This window comes from Pinus tabuliformis, chromosome Q, assembly GCF_031772625.1.
Source record: "Pinus tabuliformis cultivar Carrire ecotype Pingquan chromosome Q, CPIR1, whole genome shotgun sequence".
Classification (NCBI taxonomy): Eukaryota; Viridiplantae; Streptophyta; class Pinopsida; order Pinales; family Pinaceae; genus Pinus; species Pinus tabuliformis.
This window is the reverse complement of record NC_142296.1, coordinates 79,131,904-79,154,872: the sequence shown is the minus strand read 5'-3', so window position 1 is coordinate 79,154,872 and position 22,969 is coordinate 79,131,904.

The window sequence follows — 22,969 nt, the reverse complement described above, 5'->3', positions numbered from 1 at the left end:
TGTACAAAAAGCAAGGGAGAAAGTCTGGAATGACAAGCATATCAAGAAGAAGACATTGAAAGAAGGAGATCTTATATTATTATATGACAATAAGTTTGTGAATTTCCTAGGAAAATTCAAAACACATTGGTTAGGACCATATAGCATCAACCACATCTCTGATGGTGGTGCAATTCAACTTGTGAAGTTGAATGATCAACTGATCTTGAGATGAGTGAATGGTAGTAGATTGAAGATATACAAGGATTATGTTGTCCCTAGAACTTCGCATTGAAAATTGAAGGGAAGGAAGTCTTAGTGCCCCCTGTAGTTGAAAGTGTGCAGGATACTATAAACTACTTTGCAAAAAGGGACTTCGTTGAAGGAAGATTACTGCACAATATTCAAGAATATAACGAAGTCTGAAGGAAAATGCGACAAAGAAAAGGTGATTGTGCCATGAGAAAGGGTTCATCGAAGTTGGCTAGAAATATGACCATTGGAAGGAAAAAGCCACCATTAAAAGGAAATTATTGTTAAGGGACACGGGAAAAGAGCATTTACAAAGCACAACTAGTTGTATCTAGCCCCATAAATACATTAAATGAGAAAATATTGAAGCAATAATGAGGCTGGAATTCAATTTTGTTATAAAAATCACATCCCACGCCACATTTGACACTTTGTTGTCTCGAGAAATTGAGAAATTACATAAAAGAGAGCTACTATATTTTTGAGAGGAGTTTTGAAGATCTTGTTAGAATATTTGAAAAGAAAGGATTAGTGGGTACTATGAAGGCACAAGGAGCGAAGGTACCAATGTCTCCAAGATGCTAAAGGTCACTGAGAAAGAAGGTTCCCATAAAAACAAAACATAGAAGAAGTAGGAGAAGAGACCAACTGAGGTCTCTGTGTCAGAACTTAGAACATCCCCGAGAAAGAAAACATAGACATAAGTCTGCACAAAGAACAAAGAAGATAAGGGGAAGAAGTCGATGCATAAAGGAAAGAAGTCGATATAGGAGAAGATGCCTCAACAAATCAACAATAGTGAATAGGAGGCCAAGTTTAAACGCATGCTGACAGAGGACGAAGAGATTCCTGCTGTGCTCCTACCTTACATGCCACCAAGAAAACCAAACACCAAGTCGGTTAAGGAGCCCAAGGATGGAAAGTTGGACGTGTTCACTCCATTGCTACTAGAGGAAATGTCGTTTGAGGGTGAACTATTGGGGAGGACCCCCCAGCTAAATATGGAAGACTGGGACTTTAACGATCGAAGCAAATACCCTCAATTTGAATCAAGTAGATATCCGAAGCAGGTTCAGTACCCAAAGAGTGGAGTCACGAGTTTGGAGCCGTTCCAGTGAGCTACATGATTACATAGAGTGGTCCTCTTGAACATGTTGAATGTGACACACTTCAGCCGAAGCACAACTAGTACAATTTGTGTGCGACAACTCCTCGCACTAGTACACGAAGGATTCATTTGGCTAGGGACGAGGATCTCGATTGATGAGATGTTAATAAGAAAAATCACAATGTTGCCTCATCAAGGAAAAGACCCCACAATTTGTTTTTTGGGCAAGAATAAGGATGAGAAGGTGCCACAAATGATGAAGGAAAATTTTGGCTTAGTGAAGAAGTCATGGGGATATGACATCAACTTCATTGATGACCAAGGAGTGTGTTTTTCCACACACATCTTGGCAAAAAAGATAATGAGGAATTGCACAGCCAATGAGGTGCCTGCAAAAGTAGTATCTTTGGCTACACATTGCACTGCAGGAGTCCAGTTTAACTGGGATGCCTATGTGTACGAGGAATTTTGATAACTGCAAGGAAGCACAAGAAGAGGGGAAGCTATTCCATTATGCTTGGTTGTTAATACTCATCGCATTGATTGCGTGGAAAGAACCAGAAGACTCCTAGTTTCCATTTGTCAAGGTGGATGTTTGTGAGGTAATGAGGTATGCAGATGATTTTCTCAACATAGTAGAAATGTGGCTAGAAGAATTGATGACTCCACTTAGTGGAGCAGTTGGAATAGAGAAGGGTACCCCACATGATGTAGGTATAATTGGAAAGGATGCAAAGGTGGAAACAAAGGAAATAGAGCAGGAGCATGAGGAACCCCTCAGTGATGCAGGAGTATCAGAGGAGTCACCTTTTATTGGAAGAAGGAGAGACACAAATGTGGTAGGTAAGAGGAAAAAGCAGAAGGCGGTTAAGTCCAAGGGTGTAGAAATGCTTGTCCTCACTGATGGGGAAATCAACGAGATCAAAGAGAAGGTCTAGGAGATCATGGTGGAGACCTGGGACAAAATTAATGATTGATATAGAACTATCTTGACTGAAGTACAGAAAGGCATCGTGGAGCTGAAGGCATTTCCACAAGTAGAAAAACAACCAGAACAAAGAGCCTAGTCTTTGCAGGGAGAGAAAAGGATAGAAACACAATTTGGCGTTAGAATTGTGCATTTGCTAGTTGGGGCAACACTGTTACTCACCGGAGGACAAAGAATGAGCCAAAGAATGGAAGAATGTGAACATAAATATTAACGCATTTCCCATTCAGATGTTGCACGAATTCCATCAAAGTTTAACAATTGAGCTAAAGGAGCGGGAGCAACGAACCTCAACGATGACAATGCAAATGGAAAAGGAGAAAGATGCACTGAAGAAGCAGCTAGAGGAGGTGGCTAAGCACAAAGATGATGCAATTCAATGACAAGAGCAGTTGGAAAAGCCATCCAAGAGAGTTGCAACACAATCCTGGATGTGAATATCGGTGACGAGGAACCACCAATAGAGAAGGTTGCAAAGCTCGACCTCGCGATCAAGGAATCAAAGAATACATTGGTGAAGCTCGAATTTGAATATGAAGTGAAAATATTAGAGCTGCAGATAAGGCTGTAGCTAGCCATGTCACTAGAAGTACGGGAGCATAGAGATAAATATTTAAAAGTAGTGTTGAAAGGCATCTTTGACACAGTGGCGGAATGCATGAAGTTATTGGATGAGACGATGCATATTTGGACCTCACTACAGGAGGATCCAAACATCCAAAAGATTGAGGAAGAGTTACAAATGAAGTAGAAGTAGCATGACGGAATCATGGAAACTCTAAAGACCTTACCAGTCTTGTAGAGACTCGCCAGCATTACTGAAGGGAAGAACCACCAAAAGCATATAGATGAGCTTCAGAGGAAGGAACATATATTGCAAGCAAGGACTTAGCCATGGTAGGATGAGGTGCTCAAACTATCTGAGGCAGTGGACAACAAGCTCAAAGAATTGAAGAAAAGGGAGGCAGAGATATCGTAGAAGATTGATGGCCCAACCACAAAGGCATTGCTGGAGGAAACATGCAAGCAGGAGAAACAAATGGCAGAGACAGTCCAACAATATAATGTATTATACAACGAAATTGCAGCAAAGATCAAAGGAATCGTAGCTAAGTGACTCAAGACGAGTCACGGGTGAGTGTTGGGGGCCTGTTGGGCGTAGCCCAACTTGGTTCAAGTTTTGGGTCATAGACTCCACATTTTGAAGAGTGGAGCTGGCGAAGTTTTATTCATCGCACAGTGTTTAGGGGCTTTGGGTGGGTCAAAAGCCCCTTGTTTTGTAACGGATTTTGGGTATTAGTCATGGTTTTGTTGAATCTATGGTGTATAGACCATGGTTTTTAAAATGATGTAATGTATACAAGGAGATATAATACTTTGTAATAGAATCATGGAATATAGAAGATCATAAACAACTTGAGCCTTTGTTTTGAGTCTATATTTTTGGGGAAGGCTTTGCAGCTGAGTGTGCAGAGGCCTGGAAGAGTTTGCAAGTGAGTAAGCAGGTCGAAGAAGTATATATATTGAATATGTGTATTAATAAAGAAGATGTTTGGCTAGATATTGTGCATATTTCTGTGTTCATTCTCTGTTGTTTTTTTTCCTGGAAAGAAAAATCGTAATTTCCATTAAAACAGAAAATTACATGTTTTAAATTCCCTTGGCATATGTAGTAAGTTGACCAAGGTCAACAAAGAAAAGTGGCAGAAACTGTTCCAAAATTTACAAAATAGAGCACCTGCTCAGGTGTGTTGCTAGTAGTTCAATCCATAAATATTTACATTCCCATATGTCTGTGCAATATTAACAAAAAGTACTGTGACTAGGGCTCATAAGCACTCTGCAAAATTTGTTCTATATATGGTCAATGGTAGTATTGATAAACCTGTGCCTGTATGTGTTCTCTGATCAACCATTCTCCTTGAGAGTGATTCGTTGCCTCTTTCGATAACTTTTCCGTGGCTGCGTTGTGTTCCCTATATGTATGTGAGCAAGAAACAAAATCAATTTGAGCTTTTAAAAATAACACATCATCCAGTATTGTTCTAAGTGAGATAGCATGACATGTAGTTTGTGCAATTGAACCAGTTTATGACTATCTTAGAGTCCCCAAAAATCTGTAAGTGGCCGCAATTTTTGGGTTTAGTAAACTGTAGCAGGTGACAGGGTCATGAGTTCTGCGAAGTTGTTGGTGCCATTTCCCAGTCCTAGACTGATATGGAAATAATGAGATGCAGATATGTGTAAGATGATCTCCCCCCCCCCACACCCCAGATATTGGGAAGCTCCATCGAAGTATGCCCATGGGATTCCTTTATCAATTACTTTAGGGGTGATTTGTCTTGTCTAGGTATTCTGCAGCTCCTCCGAGATCTCAAGGAAACTCGAACATATCTTTGGGATAATTAGAGCCCTATTCATTTGCTTGCCTTGAAATATATTGTTGTTCCTGCTTATCCAGATGTGTCAGGAGACTATGAGTGGTAGTGTTGGGTAGCAGAAGCCCTACACAACGGTCAGGGGGCACGAAGCCCGCAATTTTGGGTAAAAATGGGGTAAAGACTCCACGGGATGCGCGAAGCACTATTTCTAATAAGTCAAAGTCAAAAGGGTAGTCTGCCGAAAAATAATGTAAAGAAATGTAAGTTGAGTCAGCCTGCCCATGGATCGCGGTCCATGGAAAGGTATAAATAGAGTGAGGCTCTATGGGTAGAGTAGCTAAGTTTTGATTGTATGGTTTTGGATCTATCATGTAATGGGTTTTTGAGAAAAGCATTCTGAAAGTGTCTGTAAGTTCGAGTCGAGGGTGTGGGTAGAGGATAGAGGCTCTGTAACATGCGCACACAGTTGCCTATGTGCAACTGTGTGCGCGGACCCTTGCAGTTGAATGTGTAGGGCAGATCTAGATGTACTGGTGATAAGTGGAAATAAAGATAAGTTCCTTCTGAGAATTCTGTGTCAAATCTGAATTATCGCAAATCTGGCATTTTGTATGAGTAATAAGACTGTTTTGATCTATGCGCATATGATTGCTTATTGAATACTTGTGAATCTGGGTTAAATCTTAATATGCGAACTGAATAAATCTAATAAATGTTTTCTTAAAGACTATTCTAAAGTAGATCCGAGTTGCAATACTTCATCCAATAGATTAGATCTATAGACTGCGTGCTAATAGATAGTAAGAGGTATTCGGGAACTGCGTGAAGGCAGCGCAGCGCAAAGATGCAAAACGGGGCGCGAAACCTCCAAACCACATCTAGATATCCCAAGAGTGCGAAAACCTGGTTCTGGCTCCCTCCCTTGCTACCTCAGGTGAGACCTCAGTCCGCGCTTTGGGGGCTGTTGCCAAAAGGGCCAATAGGTGCAGGATTTGCTTGGCTAAATAATTCTTCCGAACCTGGGTCAGACCCATATAAGCCAACAAATGGTTCCATTGCCAGGACTGGGATCTGCCTAAGGGGTGTCTGATGTGGGAACACTAGAACCCTACAAAGAAAGAGATTAAAGAGTGGTGGGATCTAAAATTCCATGAGTTCGCAGTTCAGGAAAACAGAAACCCGTGAATATTAGAGGAAGATTGGTTGGACCGGTATACATTCATAGAAATTCACGAAATCTTCTTTGCATCATTCCCGGTAGAGTTGTACGAGTGGATTGCAAGTCTATGGGAAGGTGCATATTGGACCAGCCTATTATGTGGACCCCGAAACTGGTGCGCAGGCTAGAAGCCATTGAGGATAAAATCCAGCGCACAGTAGATCATTGGCTAAATCCAGTAATAGGAGGATTTATCACTGAGTTCGTGATAGATACAACTGTGAGCTATAGCGAAGCAGAAAGGCAGTTCCTTCAAGGACCTCAGGATAGGTATATCAAATCATTGAATACTTGGATTAAGATGCTGTTGTGTGAAGAACAGATTATGCGCATTTATTTATGTCTGGAGTAACACAGAGCGGAAGAGGTTACCATGGAACAGGAGGAGTAGAGAACAATCCTTTAGCTTCCATTTCCCGGGAAAGTGAGGAGGAGCTCGTGAGATTCTCACCAGGAAGCGCGGTCTGGTTGATCAGAGAGCGCTTCCAACTGATACTACCTCTGTCCATGCCACCACCTACTTCACCTACATCGAATCCATCCACACCAACCCCGACCCCACCTCCTCCACCACTTCCACCAAAAGTCGGGATGGCGAGTGCAATCAAGCTGCCAGTATTTAAGGGTGTGGGGAATGAAGAACCAGGACGATTCTGGTTTGTGATATGATTTGTATGGGACGCCCAAGGCATTACAGATGAGAACATCATGAAGGTCACCTTAGTTAATGTATTACAGGATCGTGCGCTGATGTGGTACATAAAATACTCGACCGACCATCCGAATGAGGGAATAGTGGCAATCCAGGATGCGCTAAATAAAGAGTTTGGCTAACCAAAGTCAGAAACCCGGCTGGTTATTGGGTTCAAGGAGATCGCAATGTTGCTTGGCAAGACTCCGTGGGACTTGGACCAAAGAGCACTATTCGCGAAGCCAACATGACCTTGACAGATGCAAAGCATTGCACGTGGTTTCTGGCGTCATTGACACCAAATCTGAGGACAGCTCTGTCACAACAAAAGATCTCAACCCAAGCCGAGGCACTGGAGACAGTAATGAGGTTACACGAGACCCCAATACTGTATCTAGGGTTGGGAGTTCAGCAAATCCACGCGCAACTTCAAAACTTGAGTTTAGAAATGCAAAGCTTGAAGCAAGAAAGAGTGTCCTGACCAGAGGTACGTATGGAGGTAGGTTGTATTAAATGCAAGATCCAAGCTCACGATAAGTGTCTTCACAAACTATCTGGCAAGGGGAGGACCGATGCCGTTAAAAGTGGAGGTACAAGTAGGACCAAGTGCTGCACTTGCACTCTGGTGCGTGATTTGTCAAGTGGGTGGGAAACATGCAACATATAACTGCCACCTATTGCAAAAGTATACCCAGACCCCGCAACAGTTGTATTGCAACTTTTGTCGATTGGTGGGACACGATGAGCGAACGTGTCGAAGTTATGACTTAATGATGGAAAGAACCCCAACTTACCGAATGCAGACTGAAGTGCAAGGAGGATTTCAAGGACGCGGTTGAGGAAGAGGAATGGGGCTCGAGCGGGGCTGTGGACAGCTGATCTATTATAATTGTGGAGGGCCGGGACACTACGCTCGCAACTGCACTAACCCGACCAGGACTTCGTGCCCCTACTGTGAGCAGTTTGATCATGAAATGGTAGACTGTCTGACCTTAATTTCCAAAATGCGTGAAAAGGGAGTATTACAGTCTCCACCAACCCAGAATATCCAGATGATGTGAACAAAACCTCGCGAAGAGGATCCCAATATAAATAATGTACGAAGGAGCGGCACAACTATAGGAGGTTATCTGTAAGAAGAGTGTGCGGAGGCGGAAAGAGGTGTGGCACACCTCCAAAGGAACATGAATCTGAGCCGGAACAGGGGAAGAAGATGCTGAGGGAAGCTTAGCGGAGCTTCACAGAAGCTTCTACTCCAGGTAGGAGGGATCAAACGGAGCTGGGATTGGACCCCTCCATGATTACTACCTTTCTTGAAACTTGCAAGAAACTGTTGTGCAATATTAAATCTGTTCAAGGATTACAAGAGTTGATCATTAGGTGCGTCGGATCAGGCGAGCCACAGGTAGTTCGAAAAATAGGAAGACAAGCTCTGCGTAGCGGACGAGAGATGAGACTGACAGCGCAAATTGGTGAATATGAAATGGATTATGTCATCCTGGATTTAGGCTCGGATGCAAACGTATTACCTAAACAAACATGGGAACGCATGGGCAAGCCTACACTACAGTGGTCCCCAATTCAGTTATGAATGACCAACCAACAAAAGATCTTACCAATGGGTCGACTGCAAGGAGTAACCGTCGATATCAATGGTGTAAGTACACAGACCAATTTTGAAGTCATAGAGATTGTTGATGACAATAACCCTTACCCTGCATTGCTCAGAATTGATTAGGAAATGGACATGAAAGGGATCATTAACTTAAAAAGGCGGAAAATGACGTTCGAAAAGAAGTCACTACGAGTAGTAGTTCCGTTGGACCCAGTGGAAGGAGAACGCTACACCAAACCTGTGCACAACAAGGATAGTGATGATGAACTGGATTGCATCTACCAGATAACTGCACAGGACCAAGATTAGGTGCACTCCACGGACGGTGGAAGAATCTTGTGGGAACGCGATAGCACTTGTACAGTGGATTCCGATGAGGAGACTGAATGATGGCAGAACTGGTTGCAGGAAGTTACGACACTTAACTGAAATATGATGATTTGGTCATTGCGACACGTAATCACCAAGGAGAGAAAATAGCCAGTAGAGAATTCCTCAACAGATGAAGGGCAGCTCGGCCAACTAGGCACTTTTTATGCAGCACGGGTGCAACATAATGTGGCGGAAGACGTGTTACGCACACCTGGGGGGGGCCACAGAAGCCAAAATGTAGGAAGCAGTCATAGTTACGCATTGGAGGATGTACACGGCCTCTAAGACGGTATAGAATGGTCATTCATCAACGACGATAGGTATGGGTGCACATCAGGCGCCCTTCAACCCAACCAGATTTGTGCGGAATGAAGACTCTCATGACCGGGCAGGGAAGTCTCTCTACGATCGAATAGACCAGCACAGAGACAATTCACCCTAGTGACAACATCTGCGAAAGAATTCAACAGCTCTGGGTAGCCATTCTGCGCGGTAAGGTGCAAATAGGTAAGTTAGAAGAAATAGGGGCCAGAATTTGTGCACAGAGTGCGAAGCTAGATAAAGCAATTGACAAGTTGCAGTTAGAAGCCACCTACATGGATTACACGAAGGAACTAGCGAAGGAAATAGACATGGCTGGCTCTCCTACCCTGCCACAAGCAGTGACCCCGCTAGCATGGTTGCGCTTGCACCAAAAAGGACAAGACTGCACACACCGCAATCTATTAGCAGAATCGAGGGAATGCAGAAGGTGCTCGCAGCCTGAGCTAGTCGGGAAATGGAAGACCTGCGTGAGGGGTTTGCCCACCTGACTATCCATAGGAGGACCAGTCCTAGTGCCCCATGTAGTTGAAAGAGGGTGCGAGACTATAAAATAGGCTGCTGCGAAGTTGCGCAATATGGCCACAACATACATACAAAAACTGCACTTGCGACCCTAGGGATTCGCTGCCACGAAGGAAAGATGGAAAGTGACTGTTGCAGGTATTGTTCATGATATGATGGCCCATTTAAAGCACAATGGAGTGGGCGATGGGCAATTAAGGCAGAAGAATAACCGCCAAAATCGCATTTATGAGTTACCGCAAGGGCAAACAGCCGATTTTAAATTTGAAATCATATATAATCATAGTAAGGGTCACACCACCACGTCTTACCATCCTGCAAGAAAGCCACCCTGGGTTAGAAACAAGCGCAAGATGAGTGACAAGCAATTTGAAGAAAGTTCGTGGTTTAAGGCATTGCCGAAGCACTACCAAGAAGCAATCCTCAAAGCACACAACCCTACCACCGATAATCCACAACAAGCTTTTTCGCAAGTAGCCGAGCTCCCTAAATCACCCTAGACGCTAAGGACTAGGAAGGACCCTTAGGTTCCAGAATCAGTAAGAAGGTCGCCGTGACACCTGCACTTTGGCAAGTTCACAATGGATGAAAAGGGTAAAACTGTTACAATTGACAACGACGAGGAAGCAGAAGATGCTCCCACATATATCGAAGAAGTAAACCCTGAGGAGGATCCCATATAGCTAGTGCGACGACCCAAGTATGTGCCTCCAAGCAAGGGGAAGGTGAAGCTACCTGCAAACCTAGATGAAGTCGACACTGTAATCGTTACCCCATCTCTACGAAAAGCATTCCCAGTGGAAAACTCAGTGGTTTTCCGTGTTGCGAAAATGAAATTCGAAGATTGGGATCTCGCAGATATAGTAAAATTTCCCCACCTGGAAACGGACGTACTGATGGAGCGAAATGTAGAAGGGACGGTGACAATGCTACAGCCAAAGGAGTGGCTGCGGAAGGTGGACAAAGCCGGGTTGCTCTGTCTCTTGTCTATTCCTCACTTCCTCCGGCCTCCTATCACCATGTTGGTCATAAAGCAGTTGCTCTGTTTAGTTCATGAGGAAATATTATGGGTCAGCAAACCCGTCCGTATCACAACTGAACTTGTTCATCGGGTCTCGCACCTTCCCTGTGACGGAAGAGACCCTCGGGAAATTACTAATAGAAGTAATGATGTCGCGATGATAGAGCGATTGAAAAAGAAGTATCAACTCATGAAGGGACAACAAGGGCACATCATTGATAGTTTCTCAGATAATGCAGTCCGTGTTTCCACTCAGTTGCTGGCAGGAAAAGTAATGAGGAAATGCCATGGTACTGAGGTTCCCGCAGTAGTTATCGCACTTGCTGAGGAATGCGCAGCCGACATACGGTTCAATTAGTCACAGTTCCTTTGTGAAGAGTTTCTGACCAATTGCAACGAAGTGCAGGAGGAGGGCAATACTTTCCATTATGCATGGTTGCTCTTGTCCATCATGCTGGTCGCCACTGACTTACCCAAAGAAAGCCAATTTCCTATCTTGGACTCGGAATGGTCAGAAGTCGCTCGATATGCTTCCATCTAGGTGACAAGGGATGCAGGATGAATTTGAAATATCAAAATCTTTTGGGTACTGATGGATGAGAATGTACGTCAGTGGATTAATGAGCTACCCTACCTGTCTGAAGGGATCTATGAGAGCATGAAGCATATTGCCGAATTTAAAGCAGACATGCATCGTCTACATCAGGGCGCATAAGGACCTAGCCCAAGAATGGACCTCACTCTGATTTATTGCCATTGACAATGTCGTCGACGAGATTGTGGATACCTGGCCACCGACATCGTACAGACTGGAGGTAGTAGAACACAACGAGGCTGCTATCCGGCAGAAAAAGGAGGAAGCTAAGCATGCCACGCAACAAAATCACAATGAATAGTTTGGCACAAAAGTTTAGGTAGCTTGGGAGGCAGCATTGGCGGCAACAGGAAAGACACCACCAGGAGGGGTTGCGTCGACAACGAACAAGAGTAGTCAGAAGGCACCCATTAAGACGGCCGCGGACAAACCACCAGCAATGGGCACAGATTCACCTTTGAAGTGGCCAGTGCCATCAGAGCAGCTGAAGCCACGAAAGAAGGCAAAGGTGTCTAAAATGGACAGCAGAGTGACCACGTTAACCGAAGGGGACCTAACTGACATCGAAAACACCATTCGGGACGCCGCTCGGGAGGCAGTTGACGAGGCCATGTCAGAGCAGCAGATTGTGCTGGGGGAATTCCATACGCAACTACAAGAACTTGGAACAAGAATATCGCCGATAGGCACCAGCACTACTCTAGAGATTTCCAGTATGACAGTTGTGGAATCGTTTTTAAAATCCCAAATGGCTCATTCCATCCCAATTCTAGTGGGAGCACTGATCACCACAAATGCAGAGGACTGAGTGGTTCTAGAACGACTTATAGGGCTGGGCCTAAACGTGGCTACTATATCGCGCGAAAGTTTGCAACAACTCCATGATAGTGCCACAATCGAACTCCACGCTAGGGCCGACCATGACGATCAAGTACTCCAGGAGTAGAAAATTAATATCGAACAGCTGCGCCTCTAATGCGACGAAGCAGTCACACAAAAGCAGCAGATGGAGAAGCTAGTAGCGGAAGCCTGCGTAAGTGCCTGAGAGTTAGAAATTGCGAAGGACTTGCCTATTGGGACACAAATCCATATACTAGCTATTGGGTTCCGAAATGCAAAAGAGGAGGCCGCGTGGACCCAGCTAGAGCTCAGTGCGCAGATCATGGACTTAAAACTATAGGTTCCACCACCGGTGCCACCAAAGATCCTAGAGCAATGCAGGAACATTATTACTATGGTGCGAGCGATGCTCACACGTTAATGGTGGAATGTACCAAGCTACTAACTCAGTCGATTGTTACACTCACCGCCCTTCAAGAGGATCCAACACTTCACCGATTGGAAACTGAGGCCCGAGAGCTCCAACAAGCTTATGATCAGCTCAGAGGAATTGCACAGACCATTTCTATTACGTAGTGCTTGGCCAAGATGCAGGAGGTGCAGGACCTGAAAATCCAAGCCAATGCCGCTAGACAAAAGGAAGCAATAGTTAAAGTCTGTCTCTAGTCGTGGTTGGATGAGGCATTTGTGGTTTCAACCACCATAGAGCGCAAGGTAGCCCACATGCAGGTTGAGTATGCCACTATGGAGACAGTAGAGATAGGGACTGAGATGTTAGTGACACACGTGGAATGGATGCAGCGAATGACGAAAGAGTTTGATGTTATCACAAGCGACGCACAGAAGATGCTAACGGATCTTCGCGCAAAGTTGGTCAAACTAGCTAAGTGACTTGGGACGAGTCATGATGATTGTGTTGGGGGACTGTTGGGTAGCAGAAGCCCCGCGCAACGGTCGGGGGGCACGAAGCCCACAATTTTGTGTAAAAACAGGGTAAAGACTTCGTGGGATGTGCGGAGCGCGATTTGTAATAAGTCAAAGTCAAAAGGGTAGTCCGCCCAAAAATAATGTAAATAAATGTAAGTTGAGTCGGCCCACCCATGGATTGTGGTCCATGGAAAGGTATAAATAGAGCGAGGCTCTATGGGTAGAGTAGCTAAGTTTGGTTGTATGGTTTTGGATCTGTCATGTAATGGGTTTTTGAGAAAAGCATTCTGAAAGCATCTGTAAGTTCGAGTCAAGGGTGTGGGTAGAGGATAGAGGCTCTGCAGCTATGTGCACAGAGGCCTAGAAGAGTCTGCAGCTGTGTGCGCGGAACCCTGCAGCTGAGTGCGCAGGGCAAATTTGGATGTACTGGTGATAAGTGGAAATAAAGATAAGTTCGTTCTGAGAATTTTGTGTCTTGAATTATCGCAAATCTGGCATTTTGTATGAGTAATAAGACTATTTTGATCTATGCGAATATGATTGCTTATTGAATACTTATGAATCTAGGTTAAATATTAATACGCAAACTGAATAAATTTGATAAATGTTTACTTAAAGTCTATTCTAAAGTAGATTCAAGTTGTAATACTTCATCCAATAAATTAGATCTATAGATTGCACACTAAAAGACAGTAAGAGATATCTGGGAACTACACGAAGGCAGCGTAGCACGTAGCTGCAGAACGGGGCGCGAAACCTCAAAACCACATCTAAACATCCCAAGGGTGCGGAAACCTGGTTCCAACACCCTCCCCTACTACCTTGGGTGAGAAATTAGTCCACGCTTCGCGGGCTGTTGCCGAAAGGGCCGGTAGCTATGGGATTTTCTTGGCTAAATAATTCTTTTGAACCTAGGTCAGGCTCATATAAGCCAACAGGTAGGTTCCTCACTTTCAGGTTAGTTGTATTGTTCCACCAATTATTCCAGGCCATATTCACATCCTCCCCGCCCCACAATTGTGCTATCTTTAGGATCTGAAGGACTTGTTCCCAGACCATCTGCATTTCTGGACAGGCAAAGAAAAGATGGTTGGCAGATTCCTCCTCTTGTTTGCAAAGGGCACACCACATATGTCCAAGGAAAGCTTGTTTCTTAAGATTGGTACCAGTCAGGACTTTGTCCTCAATTATGTTCCACATTAGTAATTGAGTGCGAGGAGGGCCTAGTAGTTTCCAGATGTTCTGCCACCAGTTCTTGTAGACTTCAGGTTTGTATCTAGAATGATTATTAAGTACCCCTCTTTAGGGGAGTATTTTCCATTCTGTGCTAGTCCCCATAGTAGTTCATCTGGCTCTTCCCTTAATCTGACATGTGATTCAGTTAGGGCTCTTAAGTGGATATCCCACTCCCGGTGCCATCTATTTGGGATATCTAAAGTAATCCCTGATAGCCAGGCCTGCTGAAATATAGTTGTGTTTTGGGGGTCTCCAATATGAGCAATAGAGAATATGTCTTTTTGATTTAGTATTTCTATCAGGGAATGTGGAATAAGGCATGTGTTCCAACAACCAATCCATGGGTCTAAGCCAATACAGGCATCCTCTCTGTTGCTAATCCTCCAAGTAAGACCCTTTCTGATGGTATGGAGAGTATTTAAAATAACCCTCCAGATCACCAAGATGTTCTTTCTATTCCAGGTAGGTAGTCTGATCCAATCCAATAGTGGTATTGGCCAGATGTATTTGTAGGTGATCACTTCAGTCCATAGGCTCCTTTGTTTGAGGAGTAACCACCCCAATTTTGCAGCAAGGGCCTGTGCAAATGTAGCTAAATTTTTTAGCCCCCACCCTCCCCATTTTTTGGGGATGGATATACTACTCCATTTGACCCAAGCATATGGTTTAACCTCTTCATTTCCTTTCCATAAGAAGTTGCAGCAAATTCTCTGTATCCTTTGTAGAATTCCTTGAGGGATCCATGTTAGGGACATCTAGTAAAATGGTGTTGCCTCAAGAACAAATTTGATAAGCACTAATCTTCCAGCTTTGGAAAGTAACCTATGACTCCATAAATTTAGTCTTCTTTCAATCCTGGCGATTAACCAAGTCAAGTCAGCTATTTTGTATCCATCTGGTTTAATTTTGAAACCCAGGTACTTAAACCCATGTTTGAAGGCCTGAATTTGAAATGGAAAGCTTTGGAGAGCTAGATTGGTTTCCTGTAGGGTACATCTGGACAGGGATATGGTGGATTTAGCCTGGTTAATTTCCATCCCTGTGGCCAAGCTAAAGAGCCTCAGGGATCCTGTGAGGGTAACTATGTCTTGAATGCCTCCATCCAAGAAAATGAGGATATCATCCACAAAGAGGAGGTGAGTTAGAGAGCATTGATCTGTAATCTTGAGACCTTTGAGATTCCCAGCCACCTTCTCTACAAGAATCCTTCTTCTAAGGCCTTCCATAACCAAGAGAAAGAGTAGGGGGGAAGGGGGCATCCTTGTCTGAGGCCCCTCTCGGCCCGGAAGGTGGGGGAGGCCGAACCATTGATTAATATAGCAAAGGATACTGATGTGATACAACATATGATCCATCTGATGAAATCGTGTGGGAAGCCCAGGCGGGTGAGTAACATCCTAAGATATAGCCAACTGACCCTATCAAAAGCCTTTGAGAGGTCGATTTTTAGCATCATTCCTTTTAGGTTCTTCAACTTGATGAAGTGGATGGCCTCTTGTGCCGTGACAATGGCCTCATGTGTTTGCCAGTTTTGAAGGAAGGAAAACTATTTCGGGGAGATGTGCTCCAAAAGGATAGGTTTGATTCGATTAGATATAATCTTGGCAATGATTTTGTATAGGCAATTATAGAGGGATATAGGGCGAAAGTCATTATAGGAAAGAGGAGAGTCCAATTTGGGAATAAGGGAAATGAAAGTGGAGTTTATAGGATCATGTAGTCTACCACTTGTCCAACATTCTTCCACTACTGCTAGAAGGCTAGGATCAAGAATATCAAAGAATGTAAGGTAGAACTCCACGGGCCAACCATCTGGACCTGGTCTTCTATCTCTTTTAAACAATTTCAAGGTGCTCTCCAATTCCCCCAGGGAGACCGAATTTATGATATCCTCCATACTATCCATATCCACAAATCTGAGGAAATGCCCAGTAGTCCGAATGATATCAGGAAGTGAAGCACCCGGAGGGGCTTTAAACAATTGTTTTAAGTGAGAGATGCCAAGCTGTGAAAGCAATGCATGAGTGTTTGTCGGCGAGCCTTGGTCAGAGGGTAGATGCCAAATCGTGTTGCTAACTTTCCTTCCATTTGCAAATTTGTGGAAGAATTTAGTGTTGCCATCCCCCGCTTGTATCTAGGTGGCCATGCTTCGAATTCGCCAAGTTTCCTCCTGGGTCAATAATATCTTAGATCTCTGGGCTTCTAGCTCAACAAGATGGTATTTTGATTCGATAGAGTTATAACCTTTGCCTTGCTCATTCGTTAGATTTGCAATCTAGGATTCTAGATCAGATAAAGCCAGTTCCTCCCTAGCTTTCTTCTGTTTGGCCCAATCAATCGAGAGTCACTTGAGGTGGTGTAGGTTATTACAGAAACCCACAGCCTTCAACCCCCCAGATGTAAGAGGGTGATAACTCCAGTAGAAAGTGACCATCTTAAGGTAGTCCAGGTCTTTGAGCCAAGACAAGTTAAACTTGTAGGGGGCTCGAGGTTTGACAGTGGATCCTGCCAATTCAAAATATATAGGTAAGTGGTCAGATATTCCTCCAGAGCCCACCCATTGTATGAAGATGGTAAAAGTCATTAGCAGATCTTCATGGATGAGGAAACGGTCCAATCTTCTCCCTAGGACAGCTTCCCCTATTCTTCTTTTATGCCAGGTAGGCATATTCTTATTCAGAGGTACAGCTATGAGACCATGTTGTTCCAGCAGAAAGCTCAGCTGATCCAAGAGGGAGTTCAGTTGTGAGTGATTGACCCAGGATTCTTCATGACCAATGGTGAAATTAAGGTCACCCCCATAATAGTTGAGTTGATCATCGGGTTGTCCAGGAGATGGTACTAGAAGTGCAACATATTTTGATATGGGGCATACATATTAATTATATGGATATGTTTTCCAAAAGCCGCTGAGAAAAGGTCCATACCAAGGAAACCAAGTCCACCCCAAGAGGCGATCACCTTGATGGTCCTAGGGTTGATTTTGAGGGCGAGTCCCCTAGAGCGGCCAGCTGCATCCATAGCTTGAAAGTACCATCCGGTCATGATGTTTAGAAGAATTGTTATCATTCGTTCTGAAGGCCCCAAGGTTTGTTGTAGGAAGATTATGTCACATGGTTCTGTTGTAGCCATCAACAACCCCCCCCCCCCCTTTTTTAAGTGTTTGCCACAACATTTAAAAATGGGGACCCTTCTAAAAAATAAAAAAACCCAACATTTAACATTTCCTTTTGTTCTTAATAAAACATGCTATTCAAAGAAGACTTTCAAAAATTAAGATTCCTATCTTTCCTTGATTTATGTGCATAAAATTATAAGTATTAAGCTTCTCTATAAAGAACGCAATATAATCATAAAATCTAGGAAAACATTCGCAAACGCAAAGTCCTGAGTATTAGGTTAAGTCTTAATAAACTCGTTCTCTTAATGATAAACATCACGTCGCAAAAGGTAACGACGAGCATATGTTTCAAAGAGACTCTCGAAAATGCGAAAAAGCGATAAAGTGAGATCACATGCCCCACAAACTCATCTCATATCGTAAATTCCATATATCACACCGCTACTTAATTCAAATGTTGAGAAATTGTGAAATGCGCTAAAATCTCTCGCAAATCGCATCTCGCAGTCCCACGATGAAACAGACGACTTTTAAGGAAGATAGGTTTTGCGATATTGCGAAGGAAATCACAAAATTGCTTTATCGCAGATCTAAGGGCTCACAACTCGATAAAGTATTTCCCATCATTCGATGCTGAGTTATGAGCATTAATGTCAACTTAACAGTGCATTGATGGCTATTTATGAGAAATGATTTAGATCTGGTCAAAAGGACTATCTCATGTAAGGCGATATCTTTGATATGATTTTAAAATTAAAGGCTTTCCCATCACCTTATTATTGATCATTATTTGTTATCTTCCTTATTGTGTCTTCCTTCTCTACTTATGAATTTGCAGGAGCAGTACGTAGAACAATACATAGAGCGGTACACGGAACGTAATGGGAAAGAAAGAAAAAGCTTCGGTATCTCAAAAATCAGAGATGACTCCACTATTCATGGACACCACTTGTACTAGAGAAGCAGGGATATCTAATTGGGAAGGCATGTATCAAATACTAGAAGAAGAAAACCCGAGAGTCAGGGAGGTTACAATTACAACAGATGGTCATGGGTCATCTGAAGCATCACTAACAGAGCTTGCATGCTCGTTTCTGCACCGTGTCATAGCGAGGCTGAAAATACTTCCTTACACGGATATGGTAAAATGGGTGATAGACCATGCTGATATATCTGACAGGAAATTCAAGACGTGAAACTAGGAAGTCATGGGGTTATTTACCCCACAAAATTTAAGGCACATGTATCACTTGCCAGAGCCTCAGGCGAGCTATAACAAATAGTTCGTGGAAAAATTCGCCAAAGAGAATGAGGATTTGGTAGAATGCACTAAAAAATTGGTCAGCAAAGGAGGAGCCATTAAAGAAGGATAAAAATGGTATGTACGCCACCGGACCCCTCTCTTCTCCCTATTGTTTTGCTGCTGCAATGTTGTGTAGGCTATTCGGAAAGCCTGATATCAATAAGTTTTCGTCTGAGTGGTTACCTTTATTGGATGCGGCCACCAATGCCACCATAATGGATTGGGCCCAAATATTGTCTGATAATTTAGCTTCTGCTATTCTAAATTATCGAACTAAAAGAAGTTTTTCTCAGAGGTTTTACCCTCCCTTCTTTCTAGCTGCCTACGTCATGGATGCTATTTGTTTTGTATCTGATTTTCCCATTATGGGATGGAAATGGACAGTACAAAACCCTCTACCTATTCAAGTCTACCATAAAGAACTATGGGAATCCAATTTCATCCCACATTTCTATAAAATCTGTCATGGAGTAATGCTACCTATTCATAAGATGTTATATAACACAAATGCCCCAAGATTCTCCCCAGAAGCCAAAATTGACATTCTCCCTGTGGGAAGGTGGTTTGGGGAAGAATTATTCACCTATATTAGGGTATTTGGGAGCATTTCCTCGCCTCATGTGCTTTCTTTGTATGTTCCTGACAAACTTTTGGCCCGAGAGATAGCCTACCAAACCTGTGGTGTTGGGGGGATGAGCAGAGAATTCAAGGATAAGAAGAAGGCCATCTGGCCTCAATTCCCTGTGGTCTGTGGGGATTTCACATTGTTCGATTTAGGTCATGATTTCAAGGAAGTAGATAACATGCTGTGTCTACGGCTACCTAAGTTCCCAGGGAGACAGTATGATCCCTTTGATGTTATAAAGAATTTTACAACGACAGTCAAAATAAAAGTGTTCACTAAAGAGGATAATCTCTTCGATGATGTTTTTTAGCAGAAAATCACACTCAGAGAAATCTTACATCTGGTCCAAATCTAGTTTGGCCTAGCAGAACTCCAAGAGTTTAATCAATACAAAGAACCGAGATTAGCAAATGTCCCATTGGACAAATTTCATATAGAACCGATAAGGGAACCCACTCCCAGCATTAGCATAAGTGGAAGCTCAGGACAACGAAAATCTAAATCAAAGTATGATAGAGAATTGACTGAAAGGTCTAAGCAGTCAGGGAGCAAACATAGCAAAAGCGAAGGATCAGTCAGAGATACAACCCAGTCTAAGGAGAACCCCAAGCAGCAAGTTTTGTCTCCAAAATAGGTTGAGAGTCCTGCTCCCCTCACAAAGCCAAAAAATCCATTGATAATAGATCTAGAGAAGGAATGGGGAAACTTTAATGAGCTGATTAGCACAGAGGAGAAGAATGTAGAGACATCAAGGAATCCAGTACAGACAACCACAGAGATGATAATTGAAGGGGTTGTTAATATTCCAAAAACTGAGCACATTCCTGTAGCTCCTTCATATGAAATTAGACTGAAAATAGAGGAGATCCCTCCTCTAGATGTGTTTTACAGTCCGCAGCACAAAGTTGTTGTCAGGAGACAGAGAAAGAAGCAGAAAATAGACAGTGTGCTCTCACCTGAAGCAGAGCCTTTGGACGTCCTTTGGCAAGACCCAACTACTGATCCGTCAGAGAACCTAACTAGACTCTCTCAAATCGCAGGAGCTTATGCTTCTGCTACAATTGATAAAGCATCTGAAGTTCAAATGTTACTTAAAGATAGAGAGGATAAAATCCTATTTTTGCGGCAACAAATACAGCAAGCCAGCATCAGCTGGGAAGCAGAGGAGAAATTGGAAAAATTACAATAGGACTTCCAGCAAATGTAGTTGGGTTATCAAAATAGTCTAGCCAGAAAAGAACAACAGTTACAGGCCACAATAGAGCTGCACAAGGACGACCCTAAAATTGAAGAATTTGTCACAGAATCCCTTGCCCTGAATGACCAACTCTTACAACAACAGGAAATTCTTTGCCAAAGAATATCGCAATGGAATTCCCACTGCGAGAAAAGTGACAATATCACAAATCAAGTCATAGACTTACAACTTGATTATGACTTGATTTATAAGAAAGTGTCTGACTTTTTGAATTGGCAGGAATCAGAGGAAGGAAAGAAAGTAGGATTTCCCAAGATAGATTAATCCCACAAAGAAATTCTATTTGATAAATGGGATGCACAGCTCAAAGAAGCAAAACAGGCAGTGGAGGAAGTGGCGATAGCGGCAAGCAATATCATTGATTGTATCAATGAAAATCTGCATAGAGCCAATCTAATATCAGAAACCATTCCAGGACCCCTTCCAAAAACACAACAACTGTAAACAAGGCAGAAACAGATAGCAGAAGAAAAAGCAGAGTCAATTAAGAGGATAACAAAGTTAAATTGAGACACTTACTGGCAACATTTGGTAAAACCACATAGTCAGTGTATGACTCTGAAGTGCCTCACAACCTCCACCGAGAAGATAGCTCTAGCACTTGCTGATTCCCTTTTCGCATGTTAATTGAAATCCGAGGTCGGTCAACCGACACTCCTGAAGCCAATGCTAGACATTTGCAACTTAAGGGAACATATGCATAATTGATCATAGATACAGTTTTAGTTTAATTTCAATTTATTTTTTCTTTGAATGAGGATGGTCGTTTAAACCTCCTCCTACATTTTTGTAATAACTATTTTTAGTCTTTAGTTAGTAGTATTTTAACCCTTCTCATTGCATTAGAAAAGGGTCCAAAATTTTTTCAAAAAAAATTCTTCAGAACATGCACTTTTGCCCTCTCTGAGGAGGTTTTGATAAATGAATGGAACAAGATTTATTTATATCTGTGTTTAATGTCTACTACTGAAATTCACTTCTGTACTCTTAGGGGATATTGAATTATTTGAAGATAAATCTAAATCGCTGAAGCTCATGAGCAGGACCTATTATCAATGGTACTTTTATCTCTTAATAATTTTTTTCTTATGCGCCAAGTGATATGTTATTTTCAGTTGTTTATATATGAAAGCTTGAATGTCCAGTTATCTTTTTTGCACTTTTGTACGATGGTAACAATTCTTTTTATGCTAAGTGTATGAATCACTTATTATGCGATACGTTTATCATAATTGTTTAGGATAATTTCTTATAAGAAACAATTCATTTCTAAATGGATTCTTTTCTCATAGTAATTGAATGATCTTTATTGTCGATTGCTGTTGGAAACTATTTTAGATCGCATAAGGAAAGAGTTAATCTCGGGATAGTTTTAGAATTAGATGTTTCCTTTCATTAAAATAAAATTGCATATGTTAGACTAGATTTAGATTAAAGCATTCTCTTCATAAACCGTTAGAAAAGAAAACATCACTCCCCTAATCTCATCATAAACAAATTGGGAAACTGGTCCCATTACCCCCAGTCGAAGCCACTATCCCAAACGGAAAATGAGCTTCTTTCAAGGTCCAGATCGGGTGGTTATCCCCCTTGTTGTAGACCTAATTTTCGAGGCTTCAACAGGTTCACAGCTCAAAAGTCTCTTGAGGGCCAGTTTTTTTGGGGGCTGGCCAGGCCCCTATAGTTAAAGGAGAGCCATTTCATCGGGATACCTTGACTGGGGTGTCTGCTGCTCTAAGCACCCAATCAATGGTATTTTGACATCCCTGGGCAAATTCATCCCCTACAATTTTAATTGCTTTGGCTAATTTGGAGGGACGCCCTCTAGTGGGCTTATGGTCTACGGATCCTAGAGATATGCCAAGGCCTAGTGCATTCAGGTTGGCTTTCCAACGGGGCTAGAGATTATAGGCATGAGGGCCTAGGGAGGTGTATTAAGATGGCAGAGGGATATTGTCCAGTCCAGTAATTGACGGGGGGGTAGTGACTAAAATTGGATGAAATATGAGCAGTATATAAACAAGTGGGGGGAGCAGACGAAACCACAAAGATAGAGAAATGATTAAAATGCATGATAGTGGAGTGGGGAGGAGAGACAGTACCCGAATAAGGAGTGACTTCCACTGTAGATCTGGATCTGGTCTTAGGAGGAGATGGAGGTGGCATCTGGGATGCACTGGAGGTCTGAAAATTATTCCTAACATCTTCCTTTGTACCATCCGAATCTAGGGGTAGCACGTCCACCATCAACTCTTCTGATAGCTTATGCACTGATCCCTTAGCTGTAGTAGACGAATTCATGAGAAGGGGACAACATTTGTATAGGTGTCCAACCTTGTGGAAACGTCTGCATGGGAAGGGCACGCCTTCATAGTATAGATTTTTTCTGCGGGCGAAATGATGCCAAAGCAGGGTTATATTCTCCTCCAGCCCGGCTCGAGTGTCCCAATGTACTAGTATACAGGCCATGGTCATGATCTCGGTCGATTCGAAGGATTAGTCGTGGTCCAGGTAGGTACCCAATGCATCTCCAATACGCTTAAAGATGGTGGGTGTTCAGTATTGTAGAGGAAGACCCGGAAGCTGAACCCA